This window comes from Phasianus colchicus, chromosome 1, assembly GCF_987193195.1.
Source record: "Phasianus colchicus chromosome 1, bPhaCol1.hap1.1, whole genome shotgun sequence".
Classification (NCBI taxonomy): Eukaryota; Metazoa; Chordata; class Aves; order Galliformes; family Phasianidae; genus Phasianus; species Phasianus colchicus.
The window spans coordinates 72,125,001-72,142,034 of NC_143436.1; the positions used below are offsets into that span (position 1 = coordinate 72,125,001).

At 36.9% G+C, this 17,034-nt stretch overlaps 1 long non-coding RNA gene across 9 annotated transcripts in view; it reads left to right on the forward strand.

Annotated features, from left to right (window-relative positions):
* Positions 1-17,034, forward strand: part of LOC116231459 (uncharacterized) — a 142,379-nt gene that overhangs the window by 7,539 nt on the left and 117,806 nt on the right. For all 9 annotated transcript variants that reach the window (XR_016469665.1, XR_016469673.1, XR_016469670.1 and 6 more), the window contains one exon: positions 196-333. This is a non-coding gene — a long non-coding RNA (uncharacterized LOC116231459). The remainder of the gene's footprint in view (positions 1-195; positions 334-17,034) is intronic.

Sequence of the window (17,034 nt, forward strand, 5' to 3'; positions counted from 1 at the left end):
GTTCTTAATGACATTTCTTGTGATTTGAATAGAGCCAAATCAGGCCTACCAAATTTGTTTGAAATGAAACAGAAAATAAAAATATATTTGTGTAAATATACTTATTTGTTTCTAATCTGCTTAATTAAATCAGTCATGTGGTATATGGTGTCCATTAAAAATGTACTTATGATCTTTTTTAATTTTTTTTTTCAGTGCCTGGCTTAGAATGCATTTCGTGGTCAGTGGAAAAAAATGAGGAAGAGGAGGGTGTGGCTGCTGCTTAGAGAATTTGGCTGTGCAGGCAGGGACTGGCTTTGGGGTTGTGATCCTTCAACCTCACAGAAGGAAGAGGTAAAAGAGTTGTTTTTTTTTTAATTTTTTAATAATGAGAAATCACGTAAGCATGTAATCCTGTTATTTTTAAATCCTTACTCATTAATCTCATATTAATGCATATTTTGAAAGGGTGGTCAGTTCTCACAGTCGTTGAGTTTGATGGCGTCTTTAATTGTGTCTTCTTTTGCCCCAGATTTCTTGACTCTCTAATCATGACAAAACCCACAAAAACTAGTTGCAACATTTTTAGTCTAGTAAGGAAAGTGCTTTGATGTTTTCTTTATTGAGAATATCCACCACAGGACAGATCTTGTAGACTCTAAAGTGTATCTGTAACCAGTTCTTAATTTCTGTGCAGAATGCTTCAGCGTCAGCCACAGAACTGACATGGATACACATAGATCTTTTCTTCTGTAGTTCTTTATGTTATCAGTGAAACTACGTGATCACAAAAGGTTGGAATGAACCTTAGATTATTTTAAAGTAAAAATTCTTGAGGAATGAGATCTTGACAGTATTTCTAGTGAAAGTGTGTATATCTTGCTTACACTGACTATGAGGTGTATTTGTTAATAATGCTTATGTACATTCTTAATAGATGTTAAACCTCTTTTCTTCTGCAGGGGCAAGGTATTATCACTGCATTTATTCCTCCACTGTAGTAAATGTTATTCTAGTATTTTGAAAATGCGTGGCTTTTGTTGATGCTGTGAGTGAAAGTGGAGCTGCAGAAACTTCTTCAGTAGTTTAACCACTCACAGGTGTGGTTACAGAATCTGTTCCCTCATCTCCTGTCTTATATTTGAGCTCATCATCTCGTAATTATGCATCCTTGTTCTCCTTTGAAGAGCAGCAGGGTGTGGGTTGTGGTGAGGTATTATCACATTTTGGGTGAATTGTTAGCCACAAGACTGAAGGCTAAGTGTAGCAAACCACCACACAAGTGGCAATATCCCAGCATCTGACACACATCTTGGAATCTCTTAGAATTATTAAATGGGTTTTACAAATAATGATGTGTGGATGGGGAAAAAAGATAATAAAATAAGGAAACACGTTTGTATTGTGAAGCAGAATCTTATAAGTTCTTCCTAATTATTTAGAGCGAGAGGAAAAGCAGGTAGGAAGTATTTTTGTGAAGTTTGAGAAATGCATTGATAGTGTTGCACCAGGCATAGAAGCTAACTTAGAGGGTAAAGTGTTTCATTTTTACTACACTGTACCTTTTTTTTTTTCTTGGGGGGAGGCGGAGGTGGGAAGAGGCTTTGGGGATCATTGTTTTTAACCATAGCAAACATTTATATGTAGAAATTACTGTACTGGATTAGATCTGCAGTCTAATTAATGCTAAGTCTACTCAGACCATTTTTACAAAGGGTTGGTTGGTAAGAAAACGCAGGGCAAAAACAACCAGCGTTTGATCCTTCTGGAATATCCTCTCCTTTTCAGAAAATGGGCCAGCCAGATACCTTGGCCAATGGCTTACAGATTTGTGCAAGGATATTTCCAGCAAACAATCCTATTTAACATTATGTTTTTATAGGCTGTACATAGAACAGTATTCTTTCATAGTCTCACTGATGTCCCTTAATGAAGAACTGTGGCACTGATTTTCACATGCTTAGCCTACAGTTAGTGAGATAATATATTCCCATAGTTTTAATGCTGCTCATTTAATTTTACTGCATGGTCTCCTGTTCAACACTGTAGGTAAAAAAGTTCAGCTCTGACTTTCAAAGTGTGCATCTCTGTCGTGTTTCCTGTTGCTCATGTGCTTGATAACATCATCACTTTGTCATGTCACATGGCAGTCGTCTCAAGAGCCAGATCACTTTAGTCACTGCCCTTACACTCATGTTCTGTAGTTTTAATGAAGTAATGTAAAAAGAACTGCAGACAGCATTCTTTTGAAGGTATTTCTCTGTCAGGTACACACTAGAAGCATAGTTTCTGTGCTTTTTTGCATGCACTGTTAAAATTGTTTTCTTTTTTCTTGACAGTGCTTTTGAATTGTTGTGACGGCACCCAGATCTTTTTTCCTTTGCAGTGAAACTTATTAAATAATTACCAAAAAGTATTTATCATGTTGTTTCATAGTTGTTTAACTTTGTTAAAGTTCTTCAGTAACCCAAATACACTTCAAGTGTCAATTTTGCCACTTTGTTTTACAGTTTATTTTTCGATGCTACTAAATAATGTTAGAAGCTGATGCAAGTGTAACTTCTGCATGCAATTACTGCTAACCTTTTTCTTCTTAAGTGTCTTTTTTATTCTTGCATCTTGCTTTGGGCTACTTAGCTCATTTTTAATCATTAGTCTAAATTTCAGTCACGATTACTTTGTTTTCTTTATGATCTTTGAGACATTATCAAAGCCCTTTTGAATGGCCAAGTAAATAATAATTGCATCTGCAGGGCCACTCCAATATATTTTTCATTATGTTAGCTGTGTTGTTTTTTTCCTCAATTCTGTAACCTCTTCTTAGACATTCAGGTTAACATCTTTTCAAATAGCCTTCCAACCATTTTATTAAATGCTAGAATTCATTGGCATGTAATGTGAATTATTTCTGTGGCTATTTAAGGAGTACTACTCTTTCATTCCAGATAGGAGAATGCTTTTTCTTTTTTTTTTTTTGGTTGGAAACACTGATTTCAACCTTAAGCAGCCTGTCCTGTCTTGTAGTTTATCCAGTTATTTCTGCACTTTCTATTTTATCTGCTGCTCTCTCACCCTTTACTTGCAGAAGAAGAGATTAACGAGATGTAATCTGGAGGGTTCCAAAAATGCAATTTAATCACTTTGTTAGGTCAAACCTTTCTCAATGGTTTCCACCTGCTCTAGGCCTAGAAAGAAGTTGTTCTTTTTAAGCTAAAGGCTGCCTCTGGATCTGTCTGGATTTCTGGCCATTGGGAGAAGAGTGGAAGTGGACAGTATTGTTCACCCAGAAAAATTGATATGTATAAGAACCTTGTGTCACAGAGTCACATTTCCTCCAACTGTTTTCCTGTTCCAGAAAAGGAACACTTTATTCCATATCTTCTTGTAGTCTGGTTTTGCTTCACATTTTGGATTTAGATATTGCTGTTGGTTGCTGTGAAGGAAAAAGAACTGGAGAATGAAGGACTTGCAGGGTGAGAGGGAGTTGTATAGTCTTGCATTTCTTCAGGAGGGTTAGTATTGTAGAGATCTTTGTTTGTTTTTTCTTAATATAGCTCTCATGAGGAACCCAGCTATCAAGAAATGTTAATATAGCATATGGCCATATATACAAAAAAGTTGAGTTCACTCTTTTTTGTGACTAAAGATCACAAAATCAGCCATTATCTTTTTTTGCAGTTTTTCTTCCCTTTCATTCACTCCCTTTTTTCCCCAGTATTATTTCAAACCTACCAGGCAATTGTTGTGCAGTTTTCTTGCATCTAACGTATGTCAATAAATTGTCCTTATGTCTTTGATTCTTTAGTTCAGTCCTTTTGCTTCTAATCTGTTTCAAATGCTACTCTGTAAGTATATTCTTCATTCTATTAATTTCAGTTCAGTGCTTTTTGTTTTTGAAAAAAGACACCTCTTTGCCTCGACATATATAAAGTTTTTCTGAGTACCCAGTTTGCCCTTACCCACGTATTTCTTCTGTGTTTAGAGACTGTCTCCCTTTATTTTGAACCAACATGCTATGCCTGCATAATCTGTCATGCGTAAAAGCAGAGTGTTCCCACTTAAGTCAATGGGAAGATCTGATAAACATGCAACGAGACAATATGTTACTGGATTTCCCAGTAGGTTATTTTAAATACCTGTTGTAGATTTTTGTTTTTTCCTAGGAGCTTGTTTTACTAAGGAAATGGATTTTTTTTTTAAACTCAGTTGTCTGTCAGGGCTTTCCAACTTCAGTGTTCTTTCTTTGACCCTTGGTGCATTAAAAAGCTCGATATTTTTCTTTTAGATTTTGGGGAATAGTAGTCACTGGAAACTGCGTGATTCGATACAGACATTCTAGCAAAGAAGTGGAGAGATCAGAAATGTAGGGAGTTGTACTCAGTGCCAGTCGTTCACCCACCTGCAGTTGGCATGTCACCCATCTTGATGCCAGTGCGTGGTCTGGAAGTCTCTTTTATGTTGTGTGCCCTCTGGGCTAAGCCTCATGCTTCATGGTGGCACATGCATTCTACAGAGGCTTTTTCCTTTCAGTTTTCCTGATGATAGTCTCTTTCCCTCCCTTCCTATTGGGGTGAGAAAACACCAGAAACAGCAGGAACAAGGAACAGTGAGGGTGAGTGAAGGAAGCGATTCTTTTCATAAACAGAAAATACAGTAAAGCAAATATAATTTTATTTCTTTTGAATTCTTGATTTCGTTTCTCTCTTTATATCCATATAAAACAAATTGAAATTCGTGGTTCCTGCTATGAAGAAGCTTGCAAACAGGAAAAGTCACTTCTCAGATGTCCTGAGGAGGGAGAAGTGCAAGAACCTTTCTCATCCTGCATATTGCTTGAGGATGCATGGCTAGCAGAAGAGAGAGAAAGGGGCATGCTGTCTGGGTATAATGAGACCCCAGATTGCTTCATCTGGAATGAGACACTTCAAGTGTTAATTCCTGTTGCTGGATACTAGAAAACTATATGCACTGTTATGGATTCAAAATGTGTTATTTTGCACTAAGTATTTAAGAACTGGAAGGCACCCTTCCTCCTATCTCAAATAGTTAATCTAGACAACTCTTGTACCCTGCTGGTTTAGAACCTTTTTTTGGAGCCTGGCACTCCTGGGCCTCCTTAGAAAGCCTGCTGATGTGAGTAATCTAGTGCTCATTTTCAACTGCACTTAGCCCCTGAGGAGTCTGTCTGCGGTACTAAGTTCCCTGCTCCAAAGACTTTGGTCAGCATGGCACCCCTGCCTGGCCTTAGTCATATTTTCTTCTGGAGCTCCTAGCAATGCTTAGCTTCTTCAAGTGTACCTGCCTGATGGTAGAGGGGAAAATATTTTATCTAGGCCGCTCAACTCACGTGCTCTTTTGCTCCCATCCTGGCTGAGTAACTGGTGGTAACACATCCTGGTAAGCAGTATTGCCACAGATAAGGAAGCCTACACGTGAAGCCTTGCTTCTGTTGATAAATCTCATATTAATAATGTCGTCCCAGGATATTGTAAACGAGTTGCTAACAGAAAGCTCAAGAGCAAAAGTAAGTGCTTATTTAACCTGATTAAGCCTAGATAGTGGCATGTGTGATTTCTAATAGGCAGCACATTTTTCCTTTATTTTTGTCTGTTTCTTTTTCACTAGTGAATAATCCTGGAGCTGGCCATCATGTTCTCCAGCACCAGGTACTTTTTTTCTGCACATTTGCAGAAATATTTTAAGGTTTATGTTTATGATAGCTACAAAAGATCACAGTTTTTAAACTGTTTTTAGACCCAAACAATTTTATAAATCAGCTTAGAACTTTCTCAGAGACGTTGAAAACAAAGCGTGCTGAGGTGGTAGTTTTCACACAAAATGTTTTGATAGCTTGAAAACAATTCACTAACTGTGCAGCAATTAGCCTGGTTTTGGAAGGAAGGCTACATTAATTTTGTATGTATTTTTGCTCGGGAAATAACATGCCATTGAGCCTGGGCGGCTGAAGGTGTCTCTATGTTTGAAGAAGTGGAAGGAAAAAAAGAAAAAGTGGAATGATTTAGTGACTGAAGAGAGTTGCCACTTGCATGAGCTCCATCCCTGGGGATATGACCTTTTTAATCCTCTTTAGTTAATGTATTGGTGATCTTTACTTAGGCAGAGTAAACAGTGCTGTTGTGAACAAAGGGGAGGTCATGCTTCCTGCATTACACTCTGACCCCGGGGTCGCGGCCTTTGTTCCCCGCTCAATGGGAATTGCTCTCCAAGGGCCACCACAAAATGGAGAACTAATTTCGGCGCGTGCTGGCGGAGAATGGCAGCATACCGGAGGGAAGGCCTCAGCTCCCTGCTTGCTGGTGGTCGCTGCGCCCGGACCTCACTGAGGAGAGCTTGCTGCTTGGGCCTGCCACCACCGGGAACTTGATCGTGCTGCGTGCTGTCTTTACTCTAATTTTTCTTTTTTTTTTTCTCTCTCTTTTTTTTTTTTTTAAATCCCTCCCCAACTCTTACTGGACTTTTCCAAGGGAAGAAGCAGTAGGTGAGAGAAAATTGCAGGATTTCTCTCTTTTAAAAGAAAAATGCTGTAGCGATTGCAGCGTTGAGCTTGGGCTTCCAAGATCATAGCTGCGTCTCAGAGTATTACAATTGACAAGCACTGATATTCAGCTCGTAAGGAAACGTGGTGCTGTGTCTCATCAGATTGTGCTCATCACCTTTTTCACTGCATTTTCCCAGCATTGCATCACATAAATACACACACGTAGCAAACGTGAAGCCAGATACGGTAACTGAGTGGTCCAAAGCCAGACTGAACTGGGAATTTCTCATTTATAATTAATTCTATGTTAAAAACAAACAAGCTGGTTTGTTGGGTGGAGTTCTTGTTTTTGGCTTTAAAAATAATCGGTGGCAGAATGTGGTGCATCTAATTTTTATTTGTTATGACCAGTGAATATTCATAAACATTATATCTGAGATAAATTATTTGGAAAATTCACAATGGAAAACCATCACCTTTCAGTGAAAAATGTTTATTATTTTTCATTTCTATATGCTTTTATTTGTTCAGTAGTAAAATCTGTGAAATAAAATGATAGATCATAAAGAAATTACTTGAACTGCAAACATATCTTGAGTCAAAATACTTCTTTTCCACCAGCCCTCCTTCTATTAAAAAAAAAAAAAAGCCTGTAATTGCTGGTGACAGACAAGTAGTGTAAAACCCAGCAGGGTAAGTGGTGAGCACAGGTGGGGTGTATGTGTATGGGGGAACTGACAGCAATAAGTACTACTACGGTACTAAACTTTGAGGCTCATAAGACTGAACATAAATGGATCTAAACATGGCATCAAGGTAAAAATGTGCATTATAGTAGGTGTTAGCTCTTAGACTGATTTTTTTTTTTTCCTCTACTTTTTATGCCTCCATAAATCCCTGAAGGACTACCATTGTGGTGTGACAGATTTCAGAGGGGTTTTTCCTTATGGCTTAGGGAACAACACTGCTAATACCATTTGCTGCAGTGTCCACATGCGTGCTTCTTGCTACTCCTTTTAGGCTGCTTCAGATTATGCTGTAATATGGATTTACTCAATACAGGGTACTCTAATTGTCTTTTGTGTGAGACAGCAGTGTTTTCTCTTTCTGTCTCTCTCTCTTCATTTTAATTTGTTTACTTGGCATTCCAGACATTATAACTTAAAAGTTAACATCTTTGCCTTATTTTATTTGCAGTTGTGCTATTCAAACAAACATTTCCAGTTGTCTACTTGTAGATTTTAAAATGTATTCTGTAATATAGAAAAATAATTATTTATTATTAAAATGTTAATAAAATAACATTTTAAAACGTGGCCAAGCAACTCAAATGTCATTCTATTTTAATGAAAACTTGCATTTAAAGCTGAGCCAAGCAAGAAGGGCACAAAGTTAGTACGTCAGTAGCAGAGACACTGAATGTAGCAATACTGAAACAGACCCTTCTGTTTCCTTTATTCGTTACTTGAAATTCGCCGAGACTACTTGCTTTACATTTTAATAGAAGACAGAGGGGAAAGCTATGCTTACTGTATCTGCTATCCAATAAAGATGGGAATGTCAGGTTAGCATGTGTATATTCTTCACGTATGTTCATTAGTTAAAATTAGTACATATAGTAATGAAAATACAAGGTCCATTCACTACACCATGTGTTCTTCAGTACTGGTGTTGCTTTTTAGTTACCTGCAGGATTTAAAATACTAAAGAGAGTATGAAGGCATTTATTTTTCTTCTGGGATTGCTTTTTGAGTTTTTGTTTTGCTTTGCTTTAAAGCATTGACAGGGTTACACTTGCTCTGGAGCTGAAGGTTTTTAGGACAGTTTTAAAATGTGGATAGCTGCTTAAAGTAAAATGAAAATGAAGGAAACTTTAGGCTACTATTCAAATTTTAAAATACTTTTTCGTCAGAAAAATGTTGGAATCTTCTAAAAATATACTGTGTGCTTGTATGAAAGGAAAGCTATTTTTTCTACAACATACAATATAATAATACGGTAGTAAAAGTGCCACTTCTGAAAGCTTCTTACAGAGTGGAGCCCTTATGAGATTTTCTGCTTTGGATATATCTGAGTAAAAACTCTCAAGATACGTGTAGCAAAGACATTCTCCCCCCCTTTCTTGCTGCTTATTTAATCATCTTATTTAAAACAACAACAAAACTGTTTAAAAAGAGCTTTATTCCTGGCAAAGTCTGCGTGAAAAGAGTAAGCAGGGCATAGTCTATTTTACTGTGTGAACCTGAGTCCTCAGCATAACTGTTTCTGTCAGTGATTTTTCCAGTTAGTATACTTGATAAAGCTAAACACTGGTTTAGTCTTTTCAAGAGCTTTCTTATTTCCTGGATGAAGATTTTACTGAAATTAGGAAATTAGAGATGTGAACTTCTGCATTACTTTTTCTTAACTTGCTTTATCAGAATTGTTTCCAAATGTGACCCCTGAAGTGAAGACGAAGTAAGAACCATTAATATGGAAAAGCATTTCCTCCCAGTTAAGCAACCATTACACATATGCCTTGAATATTAAGCCATTTCTATTATACGAGCAGATCTTCCTGATCCTTTGGAGAGAAGAAATGACAAGTTACAAAGCTATCCTGTAGAGCATGGTTTTGGTCAGGTTTCATATGCATGCTGGACATTCCTGAACCTATTCTTTTTTTTTTATTATTATTAATTTAACTTTTATCTAAATACCAGACTGACAGATAAATGGTTTAGGGCCACTGCAACTCAGCAGCAGCCATTTGAAGTAAATGCATGTTTGCCCATGTTGACTTCAGGTGAGGTCTCTCCTACCACTTTCCTTTGAATACTTGTGGCACTGCATTGTTACCTTTTTCTGCAGTATGAGAATATCGTTCTTATGCTTTCCTCAGGCATTATCCACACTGGACACAGAAATGTACAACAGCCTCAAAATGGCGTTCTCTGCTAGGGAAACGCAAAGACAAAAGCTCGAATAAAACAGTAGTTCCAGCACAAAATGATCTTTTCCAGTGGATTACATTTCTCAGCCTGATTAAGGTTTTGGCCACTTGCTGGCCAGTAAAAGGTGAATGCTCATACTGTAAATTTGATATTCCAGTAAAAATCTTCCTCTGTTCGTATGGCATAGCCATTTGCTATCTGAGCATGTGTGCAAGTACTGTATTAAAGCAAAATTGTGTTTTACAAATCCCCACAATGAATCTCAAGTATCTGTTTGCTTTCCCTTCTGTGCTGAAAACTCCTAGCACTGCCAACTGAGCGCTGGAACAGAATTTTGGTTTGTGCGTGCTGTGCTTTATTGGATGAAATACCCGATCTTTATGACCGTTTCCCTAATTGTTGCAGGTCTATTAAGGGAACGAGGTCTTAAATTCAGGTAGTTACAGAGCAGTTAGTTAGTTGTACGTGTTTGCTGAACGTAGTGATGAGTTGTTACGATAATGTTGAAGGGAGAAAATTACTGTTGATGTAGTACCAAATTTTTTGTATAGTTAGATATTTTATAACATTCTCTAAATGCCATGTTTATTTGTATAACTAGAAAAAAATGTCCTAAACAGTATCTTCCAAGATTTTCCTGTTATTCAAATGTAACCCTTTATTAGTAATCTTAGGCTGAGTTATTAATGTGATTTATATTGTGCAATTTTACGTAAGCCAAATATTAATGTATGGTCTTGCTCTCACAGTATTCACGTCTACTGGACTGTACATAGACATACATTTGATATGTATGGTCTGCCATGTTACAGCACCCGTGTGTGTGCACATACATGCTGAAGAACTGAAGTATATGTCATTTCTTTAATATAATTGTTGGGGGAAGAGGAAATTTGTTTCTTTTTCTTACTGCTAAATGATGGAAGCAATTTAGGCTTTCCAGTTTTGGTATTTGGCTTAAAAGTTTTTGAAAAGCAGATGTATTTCTAATTGAGTCAGGGAGAATCTCTCTGTCTTGTTGCCAGGAAACAAAAGGTGTCATTGTCTTTTTTTTTCTCCCTCCATGATTTTCTTATTAAGTTCCTCGTTGCACTAGAAGCAGCACTGTAAGTGCCCTTGAATTTTTTTACTCAGTTTTTACTCAGATATATCCAAAGCAGACTAAACCAAGAAAAACTCTTTGCATGGCATTTGCATGCAATATAATGTTGATGATACGCTGAGAGTCAACTTAAGAGTTGACCTTGTAAAATTTCATTGCTTTTATCATCCATCTAAAATCTCTAGTAAAATGCCCTGGCAAAAAATGGTTAAGTTTGGAAGTTGAAATTTCCATGGATTCGTCACCGATATCCCCTGGGAACTTTCAGTATTCTGAAAAGGAAGTGTTTTTAAACAACTTAAAAAATAGTTCACTAAGAATATCTGGAAGTGTTTTTTCATTATTTTTAATTTTTTTTTTTTTTTTTTTTTTTTTTAGGTGCTAGCATTATCATTCACATTGTACTTTTTGTGTAGGTAGCATAGAAAAACCCCAGTGAATATTTTGCTTTTAGGAATGTTTTAGCTTTGTTATGCTGCAATAAGTCTCATTAAAACAATTAGTATTAAATTGTGGCATATATTTAGTCAGTATGGATGCTGATTCATCTTTAAAGAAGTAGAAAAGTAAGAAATTACAAAGAAAGATTTTTTGCTTTCAGTACCAAGATAATAAACTCTTTTTAAAAAAATACTTTGCATTATATCCAAGGCCAAGGTAATATAATGTAAAAGTCTCTTCTTTCTGTACAATCATAAATGGTTTGATTCAGAGGTGCCGTTCTGAACCGAGGCCTTGCTGTTCCAACTGCCTGTGAACTCCACAGCCAAAACTGCACTGCTGCAGCTGCTGGTGGTGGAGTTCGCTTAGACTTCCCCAGTGCATGTTTCATAATACAGTGCATTGTCCACAGGGTGTCTTTGAGAGTGGGATAGAAATCCATTCACGTTTTCTAAAATCCTTGTTGTGCATTCTGTCATTTTTGTCAAATATGAAATGTGTGTGTGTGTATATATGTATAAGCAGAATGCTTAACTGTATCTGTGTATGGGAATAAAAATTTCTAGACAAAGGAAATACAGAATCACATGTATGTGTGACATTTTGTTTACTAAAGCTGAAAAATAGCAGAATACCGTTAAAGCCGAATATGTAAATTTAGACATCCTTTCAAAATGTAGGAAGCCTGGTAATGAATACAAGTGTGACAATTTTGGTAAGTATAACATGACATGGGGGAGAAATGATTCCCAGGAAGACAGTTCATGGAATACAAATTCTATAAAGTACTGAATTAAATGTGGTGTTATTTTCTCTCAACTGTAATCTATACTTGCAATTAATATAAATAACATAAAGCCTCTATTATCTGTACAGATAAATACATTAATAGAGTTATTATACCACTGATATTCTTTTTTATGATAATAATTATGAGTCAATATTGTTCATGTTAAGAGGGTTTTGCTGTTTTGTTTTTTTTTTTTAAGAAATGGGATTTAAATGCCAACACACTGTTACACTCTGAGACTTCAGATAGCCAAGCTAGACAGATGAATCTTAGATGCACGTGATTCATTATATATTTTATTTTTAAAAGGTTAAAGAGAAATATTTGATTGAACTGTAAAACTGAAGTTGGCTATGTACAATAGATAGGATACTAATATTCAGCTCATAGACGGATAAAGTACCTATGAATTCACTATCTGCGAACAATTTGGGTTAAATATCTTCAAGTATACTAAATAATTGCAACTCTGCTACGAATGTGTCATCACAATGGACAACCCTTTTTATTTTCTTCCACTGTGTGTGAATTTGTCACCTTACTAACATTTCACTGCAAAAAAAAAAAAAAACAAAAAAAAAAAACAGAGCAATTTCTGTGGTATGTTCTCCTTTTTGTTCCCACCACAATTTACTCTGTAGCACTCCGTTGTAAAACAGATAAAAAACAGAGCCTCTTAATACAAAACTTGGTCACTCAGCAACTCTTGCCTAGTTGAAAAGCCTGTGAGTAATTTGCAATATCATGGTATTTTAATGCCTTGTTTTGTGGACTTAAGAAATTTCAGGTTTTCGTTGCAGATTTCAGTATGTCTATCTGCTTATTTTTTGCAGCTTAATATTCTCTAAAAATCAACATTTTTGTAATTTTTTTACAAGGTGATATTTACTTTCTTTTTTCTATGTATTTGTATTTTAATTCTCTCACTCCCCCCCTTTCTCCCCTAGTAGCTATTTCTTCAGGGCATGCAATTTTAAGCAGACCTGCCCATTTAAATAAACAGGGGTGTGTTTTAAAATCCAATAGCTTGTTGTAACTCAGCGTTCCTAGTGAAATCAGAAGAAAAGTAGTGCTGGAGCAGAGCACTTGAACTTTGAGAACTGGAGTTGTCAGTCACTGCTGAAGGTGCAGGAATAGCGGATGGTAAGTCCTTTTAATGTTTCTAAGGTTAAGCACTGCACGTGAAATATGGCATCTCCTGGGATAAGTGCCATCTCTTTTTCCTCTGAGTGTAGCTAGAGGAAAAAGCTGGTTGTTTTTTTTTTTTTTCTGCTGGAATTAGCAGTGTGGTGGCCATTTGTGACCTGGGCTGGCTGCCTGCTGTCGCGAGGCGATGCTGGGGCTGTGAGCCCCTGGGCAGCAGCAAGAGGATCGGGACCGGGCTGGGAGGCACCCACACCTATGGGGCTGCAGGCAGCTGGAGGCAGCGGAGCTGGGGAACTGGGGGGGCCAGTATGATGTGGGCTCCCAAAATCATAGGAGATGGTAATCTGCAGCGTGGAGCTGCATTGTCTGAGCTCAGCGTGAGGAATGGACTGCAGCCTGTCAGAGCATCAAGTACTATGGATAAACTGGACGTGGTTTAAATTTTAGTTGCACTGTCAGTAAAACAAAATTGCAATGTTTTACAGCTGAGGAGATTTCTCCTTATCTGACGTGACTTTGCCGCTGCCTAGCTTCCAGCCTGCATCTCCTTCACAAGTATATACTGCAGTTAAATTAGCCTCCAGGAACTTTATAGCACATTTATGATAAATAAGTAGAAGCCAGTGAATAAAATCTTGGATTTTGATTTGTTGTTTGAGATGTAAATTTTCAGCAGTAGGTATAGAAGAATGGTACACAAGGAAATTATTAATATCATCAGTTTCAAGTATACAGTTTTATATAGTTTAAAAAAAAAAAGTTGCATGATAAACAAAATTGTGTTGGTAACACCCTTTAAAAAACTGCTAATGTCATGCACTGTTTGATACTTCCTTCCTCTGGGAGAAAAAAAATATTAAAAAACAAAAAGCTTGTCCTACTGCCAGAGTTTCCTTTGTGTTGGTACCAGTTTAATGCCAAGTTTGCTGTAAAACATTATCGTTAATATACAGTGTACTGAAGGAAACATTTTTGCAAAATGCTTCATTATGTTGGATGCTGGAAATGCATCCTTGCTCAGCTGTGCCTTTACATTTCAGAATCACTTGCATCAAAATTGTCTGTATTTGGTATCTTGAATGTTTTTTTCCCTCTAGGTTAATATGCCACTGATCCTCTGGAATTAATGTGAGTTATTCAATGAAGTACGCTTCTACGATGCGTACATCAGCTATAATCCCACAGAGCACCTTCAATCCCATCAGGAAACAATGGGCAAACTGCTTTGCTTCTATTTTTATTTTTTAAAAGATGCTTTAAAAAAAAGTATAGGTATTCCTGGTGATGCTTTATATAACATATACTGGGATTATTTTATTGATATGAAAAGTAAAAATTCAGAAATATGAATTTTTACTCTTATGGGCATCTTTATCTTAAAAGTTTAATAAATTTGATTGGATTATTTTTCTAAAAAACATGTACCTGATCATATTTTACTAAACATTTCTGGAGTTTGTTAGGTTAGAAACATTCCAATAATGAAAATGATCTATATTATTTAGAGAGAAAAAAATCACAAATCTGTATAGAAATGTTTTGAGGTCCGTACTGCATAAAACGTAGATGTGACAGCACTCCAAGTTCAAATGAAAGAAAACAAATTAGTGCAGTAGAGAAGTATGCGTCAGTGAGTTTCCAATAGACAGAACTTGTGATAAGGGGAGAGAAAAGTGTTATAAAATTATGTAATAGACAAACAAACTTCAGTTCAAAACTATGGCTATTTTAGAATTTACATAATTTCAAATTATTCAGGGATAATGAGTGTTAAAATAATTCCTCTGCTTCCTTTTTTTGAATTCCATTTCTCTTAAGGGAAGCATGTGAGTTAGGCTTCCCTTAATTGCTTTCCTGAATCCTTATTTTTTAGTACAGCAGTAATCTTCGGTTAGATGACTTGCCATCCTATTTTACAGCTATGGTGACAGATACGATGTATTTGTGCATCTCCTTGAAGAAAGATAATATACAGTGAGCGAGTGTGAGCCGCAGTTGTGTAAATGAGATGCACTTTTAACCATCAAAGTGCAGCAGTTATCCCAGTTACGAGACAGAAGCAGAGATGGAACTCAGCTGTCTTTGCATTTTTATGAATAAAAAGTGAGAAAGAAAGGGGTAGGTATAAAGAGTGACAGACAAGGAGATCTGTATTTTTATGTTAAAAATACAATAATAAATAAGGAGCTGAAAATAGTGTCTCGGAGAAAGGGCAAAAAGTCATTGGGAGATCCCATTAAATGCAAGTAAAACACTGCCAGCTAAGCTATTCATACATGTGAGCCTGATCCTTTCTTAAAACAGTGGTCTGTCTTTTATATTACATTGGCATCAAAAGTCGTTGAATGCACCATCACTTACGATCTCTTAACATTTCTCATCTGTGCATGTCTGTTAAAAATAAATACTATCACAGACATCATTATTTCAAAACAAAAATGATAAAGAGTTTTTAGCGGGATTCCACGGCTATCGGTTGTTTTCTGTACTCCAGAAGTTATGCTGGCTTTTACTTTCTAAGCACTCAGGATTTATGAATACACATCTACAGCCCATACACAGCAGACACAAAAGTTATTAGAAGAAGAGTTCAGAATTCCTAGGTATGATTTTACCAACATAAAACTTTGTGGGAAAGTTGCTGTTTAAATATCTTGTCAGATACATCCTGATAACCTCTAGTATGTTTTTACTGTAATTCCCTAAAAATAAATATTAAAAACATTTTGTGGTTTCACAGTATTAAAAAAAAAATAGAAACTGGTAAGGGTAGACCATAAAACATGTATCTGGCTTACAAAGGAACTGTTTATTCTCCTCAGAATGCCAGTGGTGAGCATTTTCGTGAGATTTGAGGCCGGATAAAAATGTGCAGCAGAGGTTCCCTAAATATGTCACTGCAGTACGTTCAAGATGTGGCTCAGCCAGCCGTTCTGAGACCCACATGCCACTCTGTGCTTTCTAGACTTAGCTAATATTGTGCATTTTAATAGAGCAGATGTAATCACATTTACTGTGTTCTGTCTGGAGTGTCATGTCTGAAAACAATGAGATGGGTTTTAATATACTTTCTAATATATAGGGGGAAAGCATGTCCTGCTAAATGCAGGATACCCTGTTCTTTGTAATTCTTGCTTTTAGCAATTGTATCAGGCAGAGTGCACGCAGCTCCTGGGATGGCTGCGTTACAAGCCTACTGTAAGTCTGTCACTGTCATTACCACAGCAGATCACTTAAATACCGTATTTTTAGAAGTCAGTGAGTTCATGTAAGAGGGAAATGCATCTTAAAAAAAAAAAAAACCTCTGTGGCTGTGAAGACCTCTGCAATTTTTTACAGGACCTTGCATTTGAAAGTAGTAGGTTTGAGAGCAGCCACTAAGGGGAGGGGGGGGGGGGGGAGGGAAGGGGGTGAGGATCTGCAAGTTGCAAGGAATAGGATCACACAACTTCTGTTTTTCCATCTCACTTTTTCTATCATCTCATTATCAATATTTAGAGGAATAAGACATCAGTATCGTTTCTCCTCAGGAATATTTTTAGAAGTGTTAGAAACAGCGTGGTATTGACTTTTCCAGTTAGTTGAAACTGTCCAGCTGCTCTAAAAGTACATTGGGGGAGCAATGATAGCATAAGCAAAATAAATATTAAATCAGGGGGACAACTACTGCAACTTCCCTTGAGTAGCCATGTAATCCCTTTTTCCCTTTTTTCTGATGGTAACGTATTTTCCACAAAGAAGACTTCACAAGGTTGAATCCTGCAGTCCTTTTTTTTTTTTTTTTTTTTTTTTTTTACAAAGGGCAAACGGAATGCTCGACAACGTTTCTTATTAGGAAAGCACTTAAAAAAATTCGAATATACCAATAAAAGAAAAAGTATATATATTTTTACTGCAACCAGGAGATCTCATTGGTTGAGTGAAATGGCGAGATGTGACGCAAAAGGACACTTGGACGGGTAGAAATGCTGATGTATGCCAAAGCAGGCGTACCAAGAAATGCTGTTGCTATGAGAGAAACAGAGGGAGAGGGAGATCGTGAGAGAGCAAGTTGTGGAGGCCTTCTTTTCTCCCTTTTGGCTCGCATCACAGACTGCTCCATCTCATTCCTAGCAGGGAGGGTTTAGCAGTCCTCGGTGGGCAT